General features: G+C 46.3%; 1 long non-coding RNA gene across 1 annotated transcript in view; it reads left to right on the top strand.

Moving 5' to 3' along the window:
* LOC146206187 (uncharacterized) overlaps positions 1 to 12,042 on the top strand; it is a 41,570-nt gene that overhangs the window by 1,589 nt on the left and 27,939 nt on the right. The window lies entirely within an intron of this gene.

Below are 12,042 nucleotides of genomic sequence, written 5' to 3' on the forward strand. Positions count from 1 at the left end.
TGCAAGGCTTCCTGGACAGTATCTCTGCACTAGAGACCGACTTGCGTTCCTTGCGGCAGACTGCAAATGCTCGTACTCCGAATGCATTACCCTGTGTTGACACCTTATCCAGTGATATTGCCCATCTTAAGGCCTGTTTTGAAGATGTATCCAATAGGTCCTGCAGAAATAACCTGCTTATTTTAGGCTAAAAGATTCCGCAACAGAGAGTTGGTCTGAATCTGAAAAAAATGTGCGCACTTTCCTTTCCTCTTCTCCAAGATGTTATATCTGAAAGTATCGAAAAGGCTCACCGAATAGGTTGCTTTGTTGAAGGCAAAACCCGACCTATTCTCGTTAAATTTTGCAGTTATAAGGTCAAGGACAATATCTTATCATGTGGTTTTAGGCTCAATGATACTAAGTTTGCCTTGTGCAAAGACTTCACGCCTGCGGTTAGAAAGGCACGTTTCAAGTTTTCACAATACGCTCGTGACCAGGCTTTTCCTTCGAAGTTGCGATTCGATAAGCTTTTCGTAAATAAAAAGTGCTTTGTCTATGATTGTGAACATGACCGAGTTGTTGAGCTTAGGGAATAGCAAAAAGGGAGGCAACTGCCCGCTCAGCAGCATGGGCCTGATCTTCATTCTATGCCTTCGGCATCATCAAATTTTGAATTGACAATTCTCATCGTGAATTGCAGGAGTATAAAAAATAAAGCTGATGAATTTGCTGCCCATGTTTCCTCCGTTAAGCCTCCTGTTATAATTGGCACTGAATCGTGGTTGGATGATTCCGTTCTGAGCCCGGAAGTTTTCCCAACTGGTTATAACGTGTATCGTCGCGACCGACACTTGCATGGTGGAGGGGTATTTCTACTCGTTGAGGAATACTTTCGCTCTTCAGCAATAACAGCGCCCCTAGTTGGCTGCAAATCAGTGTGGTGTAACCTACGCCTAAGCAATGGAAGGGACCTGACTATTGGTTCCGTCTACCGTCCCCCTTCTGCTACCAACCCTGACATTTTCAGGTCACTGTCTGATTTCTTGCTTGGCTTAAAAAATGACTTTCTGTTTGGTGGGGATTTCAATATGCCTGATTTCAAATGGGTTGACTACAAACCTCTTCGTACGAATCAATCTTCATTGTCTTTGGCTTTTTGTGAATTAATTACTACTAATGATCTATATCAGTACGTCACTGAGCCTACTCGGGAAACTCGACACTCATCTTCAGTGTTAGATTTACTCTTCTGTAACCGGCCATCGGTAGTGCGCGCCACTGTTATCATACCAGGAATAAGTGATCACAGTTGTGTTGTTGCTAATGTTAGGCATTTTCCTTATTTAGTTCCAAAAGGTCTCCCTAGGAAAGTCTTTGTTTTTACCAGGGGCAATTATACATTAATCAAGAACGAACTTGCTTCCTTCCTTCCCAATTTTATTACTCTAAGCCAGAGTTTAGACTGCAGTTCACTCTGGGAGGTATTCAAAAATAAATTGGGCAGCCTAATTGATAAATACATCCCAACAAAACTTCTTTCTGGTAAGCAGCGCCGCGGCGTCGTTTTAATGTATTCCTCCTGGGACATGGCATGGGCCAGCCTCTTCAATAGAGAAAGCGCACCCTCACTATCAGCTACTCCACTCTCCTTTTCCTTAGCCACCGGTCAGATGCCTGTTCCTTGTGGAACTCGCAAAACATCACTGCACTGTTTGGGAAACTTTCTTCAATTGCTCTCATTTCTGCTGAGCAAGTCCACCATCCAGTGGGCACCAACGCTTAAAGACAAAGTGCCTCTGCTATGCAAGATGCAGTCTCGAACTGAACTATGAAAGCTCCGGCAGCCATGCAGCCAGTCAGAGTTTCCACTACTATGAAGAAAAAAAAGGCAGCGTATAGTATGTTGTCTTGTTGGTGGCATCTAAACAAACAGCACTCTACCCATATTTTAAAAGCAAATCCTTCATAAAACACGACTGGTAGTAAAATAATAATGCCTGCCCATATTCCTTTGCAACTGCCTCCAACTTATAATCATTTCCCTCTTCAGTTTCTGAATTAACTGTTTTGTGGTATGGTTTGAACTCAACATTGTCACCTGTGCTACTACTTTGAGGGGCCTCAGCCATTGCTTCCACATCTTGATCAATATTACTTGACCTTTGTTTTTTAAGTGCATAATGAATGTGATTTACTATATCTTTGTTTGTCGGATAGAATGCTCGGCAGGTGATATCAGGCTTTTATTTTTCTGCAAACATCGCATCTTCTACGTAGTACCTCAGGCACTTCCTTACTTCCTGCTCTGATGTGCCTTCTCTCACAAGCTGATGGATTTTTGCTGCAATTTCTGGATGAACAGTTTGTCCAAATGAAGTCACTTCGTCAAAATCATGTTCAATGTGCTTACATTTTCTTGTCATGTGGACATGTGCAACTAGCCGCGCACCATTTCTGTTGGAAAATAAAAGTTTATTTCTCCTCTTCCTTGCGTTAGTGTTCTCTAGAACACTGTACTTGCGTTGATTGCGGATGTGTACACCGGCTGTGAAACTGCCTCGGTCATGGCTACAATGGCCCAAGTGGCATTTCTCCCACTTCCTTAGCCTAGACGAGTTGCCGCGACGACTTCTGAGGTAAAAAAAGAAGAAAAAAAGTCCTTGATACAGCGCAACAGCCGCGGACGTTACAAGGGGACACAAATAAAACACACACGGGCCCGGCGGATCAAGAATGGAACACCAACTCGCCCAAGCATCCACATTAAAAAAGTCAATCTTTTTATAGGTTGTATTCACTGTCGGCTGCCGCGCGGGGGACGACGGGAAAAATGAAGCCATTCCGCTTCCGGTCCGCCATAGCCTTGGTCATCATCGTCGTCTGTTGAGGTTTCATTTGGGTGGTTCGGAAGATCCAAGGTGCTGTGAACTCCCTAATTTGCTGGAATAATGGCCAATTGCGCTGTCTACGGATGCAGCAATAGGTCCTGCAGGTGTAAAAACTCCGACAACAGCACAATTGTCCACTTTTTGGGGTAGACGCCTGCTGTGGCGGGTCTTGCACTGTTGCTTCTGCTGCATCGTTTTGCTAAACCATTGCCGTGCTGACTGTCCCGCTCGATGTGATATAAACGCGGTTGTGTATGTGCAAGTGATCGCGCTTACTTAATGACAACTTCATAATACATACTTTCAACCCTTGGAGGAGAACCTTTCGGACTGCTGCCCTTGTGCTCCCGGTACGTGTATGCAGCGTAACTGCAAGCTCGCTAAAGCGCTAGAGGAAAGCGAAGAGTACCTTCACTTCAAGCCGTTGCACATTGTTTATTAGCTCTTGCTAGCTTTTCCCTGTGACTGTGAGTACCAGACCAGGTGCTGACCAGACATACCGCTGCGCGCACTAGCGTCTGGCTAAGATGATCCGAGATACAGAACAGTGCGACGCCCGTTCGTGCCTGCTTTGCGGCTGTACTAGTCAGTCCCTCAAAGCCCGTTTTCCTCCGGCATTTTAGTAGAATACATGTTACGCTGTGCATGCTTGAGCATCAGGGTGTGGCTGCAATGCTTTCCGCTACAAAAAATAAAAGCAAAAGGGAAGTGTCGTTCGTGCATGAATCAACTGCGAGAACGCTGCTCGCGGACAGAAGCAAAGCGATGGAAATCGCAGACTTAAAGGCCACGTCTACAGTATGCTAGACTACAGTATGAGTCACGCAATGTCAGATCGCGATAGTGCTTCACGATTTTGTCCGTCGTGTGACCACCACCACACGTCAACTTTGGTATGCGACAACGCATGCATCGCGCCCGTAACCAAAAAAATGGCGGACGGCGCTTGTGCGATGTCATGTGAAATGAACCTATAGTACAGCGCTGAAAAATGCGCTGCGCGCTCAAAAGCAAATAAAAACAAAAATTTAAAAGGTCCTTTCTTTTTCGCCTAGACCGGATTTGGCGATGAGGTTTGATGTAAAAAAAAAAAAAAGGTAATCTTTTTAAACATATTCCAAGGGACGAACGAAAGCAGCCAAACTGCGACGATGGAGAGTACGACAAGTACGATGGAAAGCAACAGTACGACCGATCCCAAATGCGTAGACACATTCACGTTCTTTACATGGCGTGCGAACATGGTCCATTTTACCGGCCGCCAATAGAAAAACAAGCGCCCAGTACCGCAACTAGAGTCCCTATAGACAAGCGTCATGTTTGTAAACAAAGGTGGCGCTGTGATCGGCAGCGACATGGGGTGTAGGCAAAAGCGCAGCGTGCCTACACTGCGCAAAGCGACGCTGCCTTCGAAACCAGTCCGCGCGTGCGAATATAATGAGATGTAAGCTTCGCTTATGCGTAGAAATAGCTTGGTTTATGCCTGTAGAGTATTTCCGCACATTATCAACCGATTACAGCTAGAATTACTTGGCGAAGAGCGCTGCATTGGCTTCCTTCTCCGTGGCCTCAACAGCGCGCGGCTGCGGTACGTGGGCGACGGCCGTGAGTGATTAAGTTAAATAAAAACGAGAAAGCGCAATGTATAAGAAACACTAATAGTCAACCCTGTTCAACTCCCTGGCCTATTCCTGGCGCATGCAAGGAGGACGACAATATGAATGACTGGAAGTGCGTTTTTCATATGACGAATCTATTGAGCTGCCTTTTTCTGTTGCTTCAAGCACTCACTCTAAAGAACAATATTATCGGCAATCACATTTCTAGCTCACTTTACCGCAACTTAAGTCATAGAATTTCGTATCTAATAAGAAGAACTCAATCTTTTAGATCTTTTTAACATGTTGACAAAGTGCACTGCCAACTTGTTTTCGCCTGCCCGATAAAAAAGACGTTGACGTCTATCTCATCTTACAGATGTAGCAAGGTCATTCACATGTTAATATGTACATGACGGCCAGTACGAAAGCTCTCATTTTGTTCTCTATGATCTATGAGAGACGCATGAGTGCAGATGAAACGTTCTCCACGATCGCTTGCAGCGAAATGTGCGTGATCTGCTGAGCTTTTTTAATTATACTTGGAAATTGTTTTTTCAAATGCGCATCATCTTATTCTGCTTATTTTGCACCCCTCATAGTCGATTCCTCGTCGACATTGAACTCCATGTACCATATATATACTTAAATATATCCTGCTCGATCAGAGCCAGATTGTACGTGGATATTTAATTCGTTCGTCAGGATCTTGTAATGACCTCCAAAAATAAAATTTAGAAATGAGAAATAATAATGCGGGACTGCCCGGATCATAACAATGTTTACTATAGAACCGGTGATGAAGAGACTCGTTGAAACTCGTGAAAGTACAAACAGAGAAAAGCTATACTTTACAGGTCCGGGCCTGTTATAGCCAGCAATATCGCACTGGAGTGACCGCGCTCAAAGTAATTGCAATTACCTTCACAGCAGCGTTTTTGTCCTTTCTGTGTGAACATATGCACGGGCAGCACTGCAAGTGAATAGAACTCACAGTGCAGCTTCCCTGCGGGATCATACGCACACGGAATATATCGCGTCTGAACCTCTTACAACTTAATAGTAATATATCAAAATGGGCACGAGCTGCAGGCGTTTGTTCTTGCGCTATTCGTCGTACCGCCGAAAAGCAGTCATGATAATTAAGGGTTGCAAACGAACTGATCTAGTTTCGGTGAAGAACTGCAACGCATATATATGTTAGCCGCGAAGGCAATCCGTCACCGAAGAGTCTACTTGTCGCGCTCAATGCCGCTGCCCTTCGCTCTCATCTTTATTCTACCGCAAGAAACATGTTAAAACAAGTGCCATTTTGCTTTTTGTGCCTCGTGGCGCAATCAACCGCACCACAGCTCATAGAAATATTAGGAATTATGCCCGAAAACACAGCAATCGCCGCGCATCCAATGCAGACGGCCCGCGCTTTTGCCTACACCACGAAAGTCACTGCTGTCGCCAGCGCCACCGCATCTCCGCTGACGTCACGGGCTGACGCTTGTCTATAAGTATTTGCTAGTCTGCCCGTCTGCCGTCTGCCGTCCGAGCGGGGTTCCCTACGGAACCGGTTGGCCGCTTCCCGGATGAAAGCGAGTGGTCGCGTTGTGTACGTGGTGCTGTGGCGGTGGTGCCGTACTGCGAGTCTGCGCCGCGCTGATCCGTTGGTGCCGTGGCAAGGCTCGTGCACCACGTGCACTTCTTTTCGCTTGCGAGCCGGAATGCGCGCATATTAGCTAGCATGTGTGCAAGTGTGCCTTTTTTATGGACGTGTGATCGCGTCATGTCCAGAAAACTGGGTAAGCGTGAAGCACGTGTTTCTTGCCCGGGTTCTAGTTCCCGGGTGCAAGTATACTTCTTGCACTGTACCCGGGTGCAACAGCGGGTAGCGCTCGTGCAAGGTGAAATGCTCTCTCTCCAGGACATCGAAAGACGCAGGGAAGAGGCAAGAGTGGGAGCGCAACATCAAGCGCGGCGGCAAAGGCAATAACATTGTTTATTGCCTCAGCCAGGGCATAAAGGAATATGTAAAACGAAAATTAAAAGGCGTAATAAATGAAAGAAAATAGGTTGGCTGTTCAAGTGAGAACGATGATAAGGCCCTTGCGTGCAAGCAATGTACGAAGATGGGTTGCTCAGCGAAAGGCCCACTGCCGTCAGGTGCCGATATTGTCGGCTTCAGTAGCGGGCAAGCCCACAAGTAGTCAATATCTTCCTCATTATTTTGTGAGTTGCAGGCAGGAAATCCTGGACGCTGATATAAATATCGGTATATATAAATATATCGGAGGATCCTGATCGGGGTTGCCCTCACATTACTGCAACACGAACAAGCTAGTGGCGACGTTTGTGAGCGACACTTCAAACCCTGCTTTATTGAGCGAAGTTTTAAGACAGGTAAAGGTAATTGAGATTCCCCGGGATGTTACGCAACTCACGAAGGATACCATCTCAGTGCTGTTTCCTGACACTCCAAAATACTTGTTGAAACCCCTGCCTCTCAAGAGAAAGGAGCGCAACTTGTACGAGCAAAAACAGTCAGCAGGGAGACCTGCAGAGAAAGAAAAAAGCGCACTGATCCTGAAGCATCAGTGGAGCGAGCTGAAGAATACAGCGGTGGTGGATCGTGTGACGCGAGCCTGCTCCGGGAATGCAGAAAGCTGCATGCCACCGCCACTGAGGACAAGTGTCGATCTTTCTGACGTTGAGTAATTAACATTCGCATAGTGCCACTCAAGCGAGGATGAATCTCCGGAGGCAATCTACGCAAATCGGCGAGTTCTGTTCCATCGCAGTGATACAGGTGAAGCTGCCATGAATGCTGCTGTGTGCATTCGAGGAAACAATTAGTCAAGGAGATAGCTGTAAAGTCGACAGAAGAGGTAATTAATTTTCTGGGGGACATTGCGAAACCCAGCTTATGTCCTGGCAGCGGATTGAAGCCTATTACCAATTCTTTCCCTCCTACAATGGGCGTTACTTAATTTGCGACGAACTGTACCATTATTTTTGATGCAGCATGCATATAGCCTGCAAATACTTGCGAAAGTTAACTCAGAACACCCTGTCAGGAAGAAGAAAAAATTAAGGAACAGACTTCTAAGTCTCGAGCAGTTTGTAGTACGAAGGACAAGGTGGCAAAGCTGGTAAAAGCCCTAGGTGAAATGAAAAATGAAAATGAACACCTTTCAAGAACAGAGTTTGAAAGAAGTGTTAGTGCCCTTCCTCTCAACTAACAGCTGGCTGTTAAAATATGTTTTAGAGGTTGCAAAACGCAAGTCAACAGAAGTGATGGCATACTCTGATGAGTGGCTACTAGGCTTCATAAGCAGCAAAGAATGCCTATCAGCAGTTTGCCTGAAGCGCGGTGCGACTTGAAGGGCTCGGGTTCCCATCTTGCGTGCTTTAATTGTGCATGCATCCGAAAGTTTCTAGTTCTACATACATGCTATATCTTAGCTAAACGTCCGAAGAAGTTAAGATGAAACTATAGCGTGAATGAAAACGCCGGCGACAGCGCTCTGTCGCTCGCACATATGGTCCTTGGAGCCTAGAATGTGCGTCTTGTATAGTCCTCAATGCAAGCGCAATTGTTTGCACAAAATCCTCAGACGTCTTCATTACAATACGGCACGGCGGTAGCTTCAGCAGGATAATAGGGTATAAAAATCAGCTTCGTTTCTACATCGGCTCAGGGGCATGCGCGCAAAACTTCGCTCACGAAAAAAAAAAAAAAAAAAAATCGTATCTGTGGTTATGGCAACAACTCGGCTGCGAATTCAATATTACGACTAAACTGAAATCAAAGACTAAAGAGCGGCATTGCATGTACAAGGCACCTGACAATGAGCATGCAGCGAATGCATTTCGAAGTGCACGGGCGCGCGCGTCGTCTGCTCCGTCGGCAGTGGCACTCCGCTTCACCGCAGCGCCACTGCAGCGGCCGGCGGACGAGAGACTAGCAATATTTCTAGGCCGCAACGTGCAGCCCTACGGCAACCTACGACATATGTCATCGCGAGTCACGACTTGGGTCTTCATACAACACACACACAAACAAAAAAACACTAAACCTTTGTATTTTTCCACACGAGATACATTATAACTGTTCAGGTGAGGAGAAAATTGCCCATACCGCGGTCACAGCGTCGGCCAGAATGGTCCGAGTGGTATTTCTCCCTACCTGTTCGCCTAGACGAAATGCTGCGACGAGGTTTGAAAAAAAAAAAAAATGTGTTTAAAAAGAACTTTTTAAACACATAGTACAATGAGATGGCGCTGCACGTTCAAAAGCAAATAAAAAAAATTGTAAGGTCACGTGGTTCGCATGATAAAACCTCCGTTAAGAGTCTCCCGGTTCGCAGGGGTGCAATCCCGGCAAGCACTGCGGGACGCGCGCTGCAGAGAAACCGCTTTGCCCTGCTATGTGCTCGCATCTGCCATGGAGCCACGGCGTCTGCGCGTGCAGACTGACGCGATGCAGAAAAATAGTACGGATGGTTGCCGCAATCGATAAACTGCTGTCAAGATCATCTGGTTACGAAGACGGTATGACAATCGACCTCACACAGCGTAAACGCGGCGAATGCCCAAAAGTCGACCAGTTTTTTATCGGGCCGATCATCTGGCACCTCAATGACAGCGAGCGGCTGTTTACCGATTCCCTGCTTAACATAGCAGTATGCAGAGCCTTTAACACGTCAAGCTTGTAACATACATGTGCCTTTGAGACGTGAATTGTGTGATTTATATGCAGTTCCGAAAGCATTTCTGGGTGAGCAGGAACGTCTGCTAATCGGCACGGCTATATGAGGTCGTTCTTTTAAGCTCAGCGGGGCCTGAAGACAGCTGAAGAACACATCCTTTCATCCTTTCATTTCTTGTTTTTGAATAATCGCGATTGTGTGCGTAACGACTGGATTTATCTCACTTACGGTATGCGGGAAACAAAAGTAGCAAATAAGCCATCGCCGTAATATTTGGCATAGCAGAAAATACACTCTATAACATTTGATCGTGCTGCCGCAGTCCCAATAGTTACCGGCCAATGGCACTTACTAGTTGCATAGCAAAATCATTCGAATGTGTTATAAATATAAGGTTTACCTTCATACTCGAATCCCGGCGACATTCAGACATACATCAGAGTGGATATAAAAAAGCTTGTTCGACCACCGATCACCTTGTACGATGTCCGGGAGGCGTTCATCCACAATCAACACTGTATCGGAGTCTTCTTCGACTTGGAAAGGGCTTATGATACTACGTGGAGGTTCGGTATCCTCCGTGACCTAGCAGACCTAGACATCTGCATCAGGATGCTGAGCTGTTTGAGTGACTTCCTGACCGATCGCACTTTCAGAGCCTGCCTAGGCGCAACTTTCTCCCATAATTTCAATCAAGAGAATGGTGTACCCAGGGGTGCATCTCGAGCACAACCCTCTTTATAGTCAAAATGCATTCAATAGGAAAAGTCATCCCTAAATCTATAATGTACTCGATATATGTAGATGACTTACAAATAGCATGCACCTCTTCCAACATATCTACTTGTGAGCGACTGATTCAAATGACAATAAATAAGCTAGTTACCTGGGCAGATAAAAACGGATTTAGATTTTTCAGTTCAGGCGTTCAGTCGTGTCCGACTCTTCGTGACCCTATGGACCATGTCACGCCACGCTTTCCGGTCTCTCACTATCTTCTTAACATCACATAGCTTCATCTGCAATGCCTCGAGAATGCCATCTAACCATCGCGTTCGCTGCCTACCCCTTCTCCGGCGACCCTCAACCTTTCCCAACATCAAATCTTTCTCCAGCGACTCCTCTCTTCTCATCAGATGACCAAAGTAGCTGAACTTTAACTTTAGAATTTGACCCTCCAATGAGCAGTCAGGGTTTATGGTCGACAATATCGACTGATTTGATTTTCTGGCAGTCCAAGGAACTCTTAAGAGTCTTCGCCAGCACCACAATTCAAACGCGTCAATTCTTCGGCGGTCAGCCTTTTTCACAGTCCAACTCTCGCATCCGTAGATTTTTAAAGGGGCTCAAAACAGCCTTGTGATAGTTTCCATATGCCTAGCATGTGAAAGAATGTCGATAAGATAACCTTCCCGCAAGAATTTTTGAAATGCGGCATTTCGAAGCAGAGTTATTTGCAATCAAAATTTGAATATCTGGGCCTTTGCGGCTTTTCTCCTTCTTTCAACTTTTTAGCGCGCACAAAGGCTGGCCCTCCTCCACAGGCCTCGCCCACTGACACGTCACAATTCTGACGCATTTGCGCTTTTACTTTTTTTGCTTAGCGTCGCACGCTGTAACTTCTGTTTTGGCGCGCTTGCTCGCCGACGCGCCACCGGGGGCCTCTTATCTGCTTCATCGTCATCGCCCTTTGGCGCAACTCGGAAGTTTTGTTGCCATGCTATACATCCCTGGCGTTGACCTCACCTTCGATCATCCCTCAATTTTGTGTTACGTCATGTGCACGACGGGTGCAGGACAGCTCTGGGCTGACTGGCCACTCTCTTGAATTCGCGAAGGAAGTTATCAAACAGCTGAAGTGTTTTGACGGGACATTAGCGGAAGGTTGCTACAGTGTGCATCCCTGGATGCGAAGGTCTTTCTATTGACGGCAGGAAAAACATTCTGCATAAAAAGCCTCAAGACGCCAACCTCCAGAAAGAGTGGCTACAGCTCATCGGATAGCCAGCATCGGTGAAGAAAGCGTATATCTACTTTGTGGATGGCATTTCTCTCCCGATGCATATAATTTTTACCCGGATGGGGTTCGCGATTTGGGAATCCCAACAAGACTGCGTCTGCGTGAAGGAGCGGTACCAACGCTGTTTCTTCCAACACTGCCGGTAAGTGTAAAATGAAAAGATTGTGATAATATTATCAGACGCGTTATCACAGTACAGTGTGGAATTTTTTAACTCAAGCAATCTTGCTCGGCGTTGTGGCGTGCGTAAGCGAGATTTGTCATGATCACTGTGAATTACACTGCTCAAAATAAACCAGTGGCAAGCTTGCGATGGGATTTTGATACTTTTTTACTGTTACGTTAGTCGACCCCACGCACCAATACACCCATATAAGCTGTATACTATCGTTCGTCGGGGTTCAGCACCGGATTCTTTAATGACATGTACTTAGGGGGGTCGAGTCCAATCTTGGCACTCATTTGCCGAAGTCGCTTTTCGAGCTCGGGGTCCATAATATTCGTGCCGCAGCAAGGGTATGAGATGCCAGCGAAAGGCTATAGAAATTCATAACCGAGATCACAGAGAGCGGTCTTCCGGGCGTTGCGGAGGGAAACTCTCTCGTGCACCTTGCTCGAACCTTGAAACCTTTGTGTTTAGGATCCTCTTGCATTTGGCTATACGATGCCCCTTCGTGAAAGATAATGATTGATACAAAGAAAAAAAAAAAGAAAAGGGATGAGGAGAAGCGGACTGCGTAGTTGTGTGCAGTGGTGTAGTTTGTCAGCCGCGGTTCGGCGTCAGCTGACTGCGGGAAAACGGCAAACGTGCGCGCCGACAGGAAGTAAACAAACTCTGTTCGGTGTCCGATTAT

Source organism: Amblyomma maculatum, chromosome 1, assembly GCF_055883805.1.
Source record: "Amblyomma maculatum isolate TAMU_Amacu chromosome 1, ASM5588380v1, whole genome shotgun sequence".
NCBI lineage: Eukaryota > Metazoa > Arthropoda > Arachnida > Ixodida > Ixodidae > Amblyomma > Amblyomma maculatum.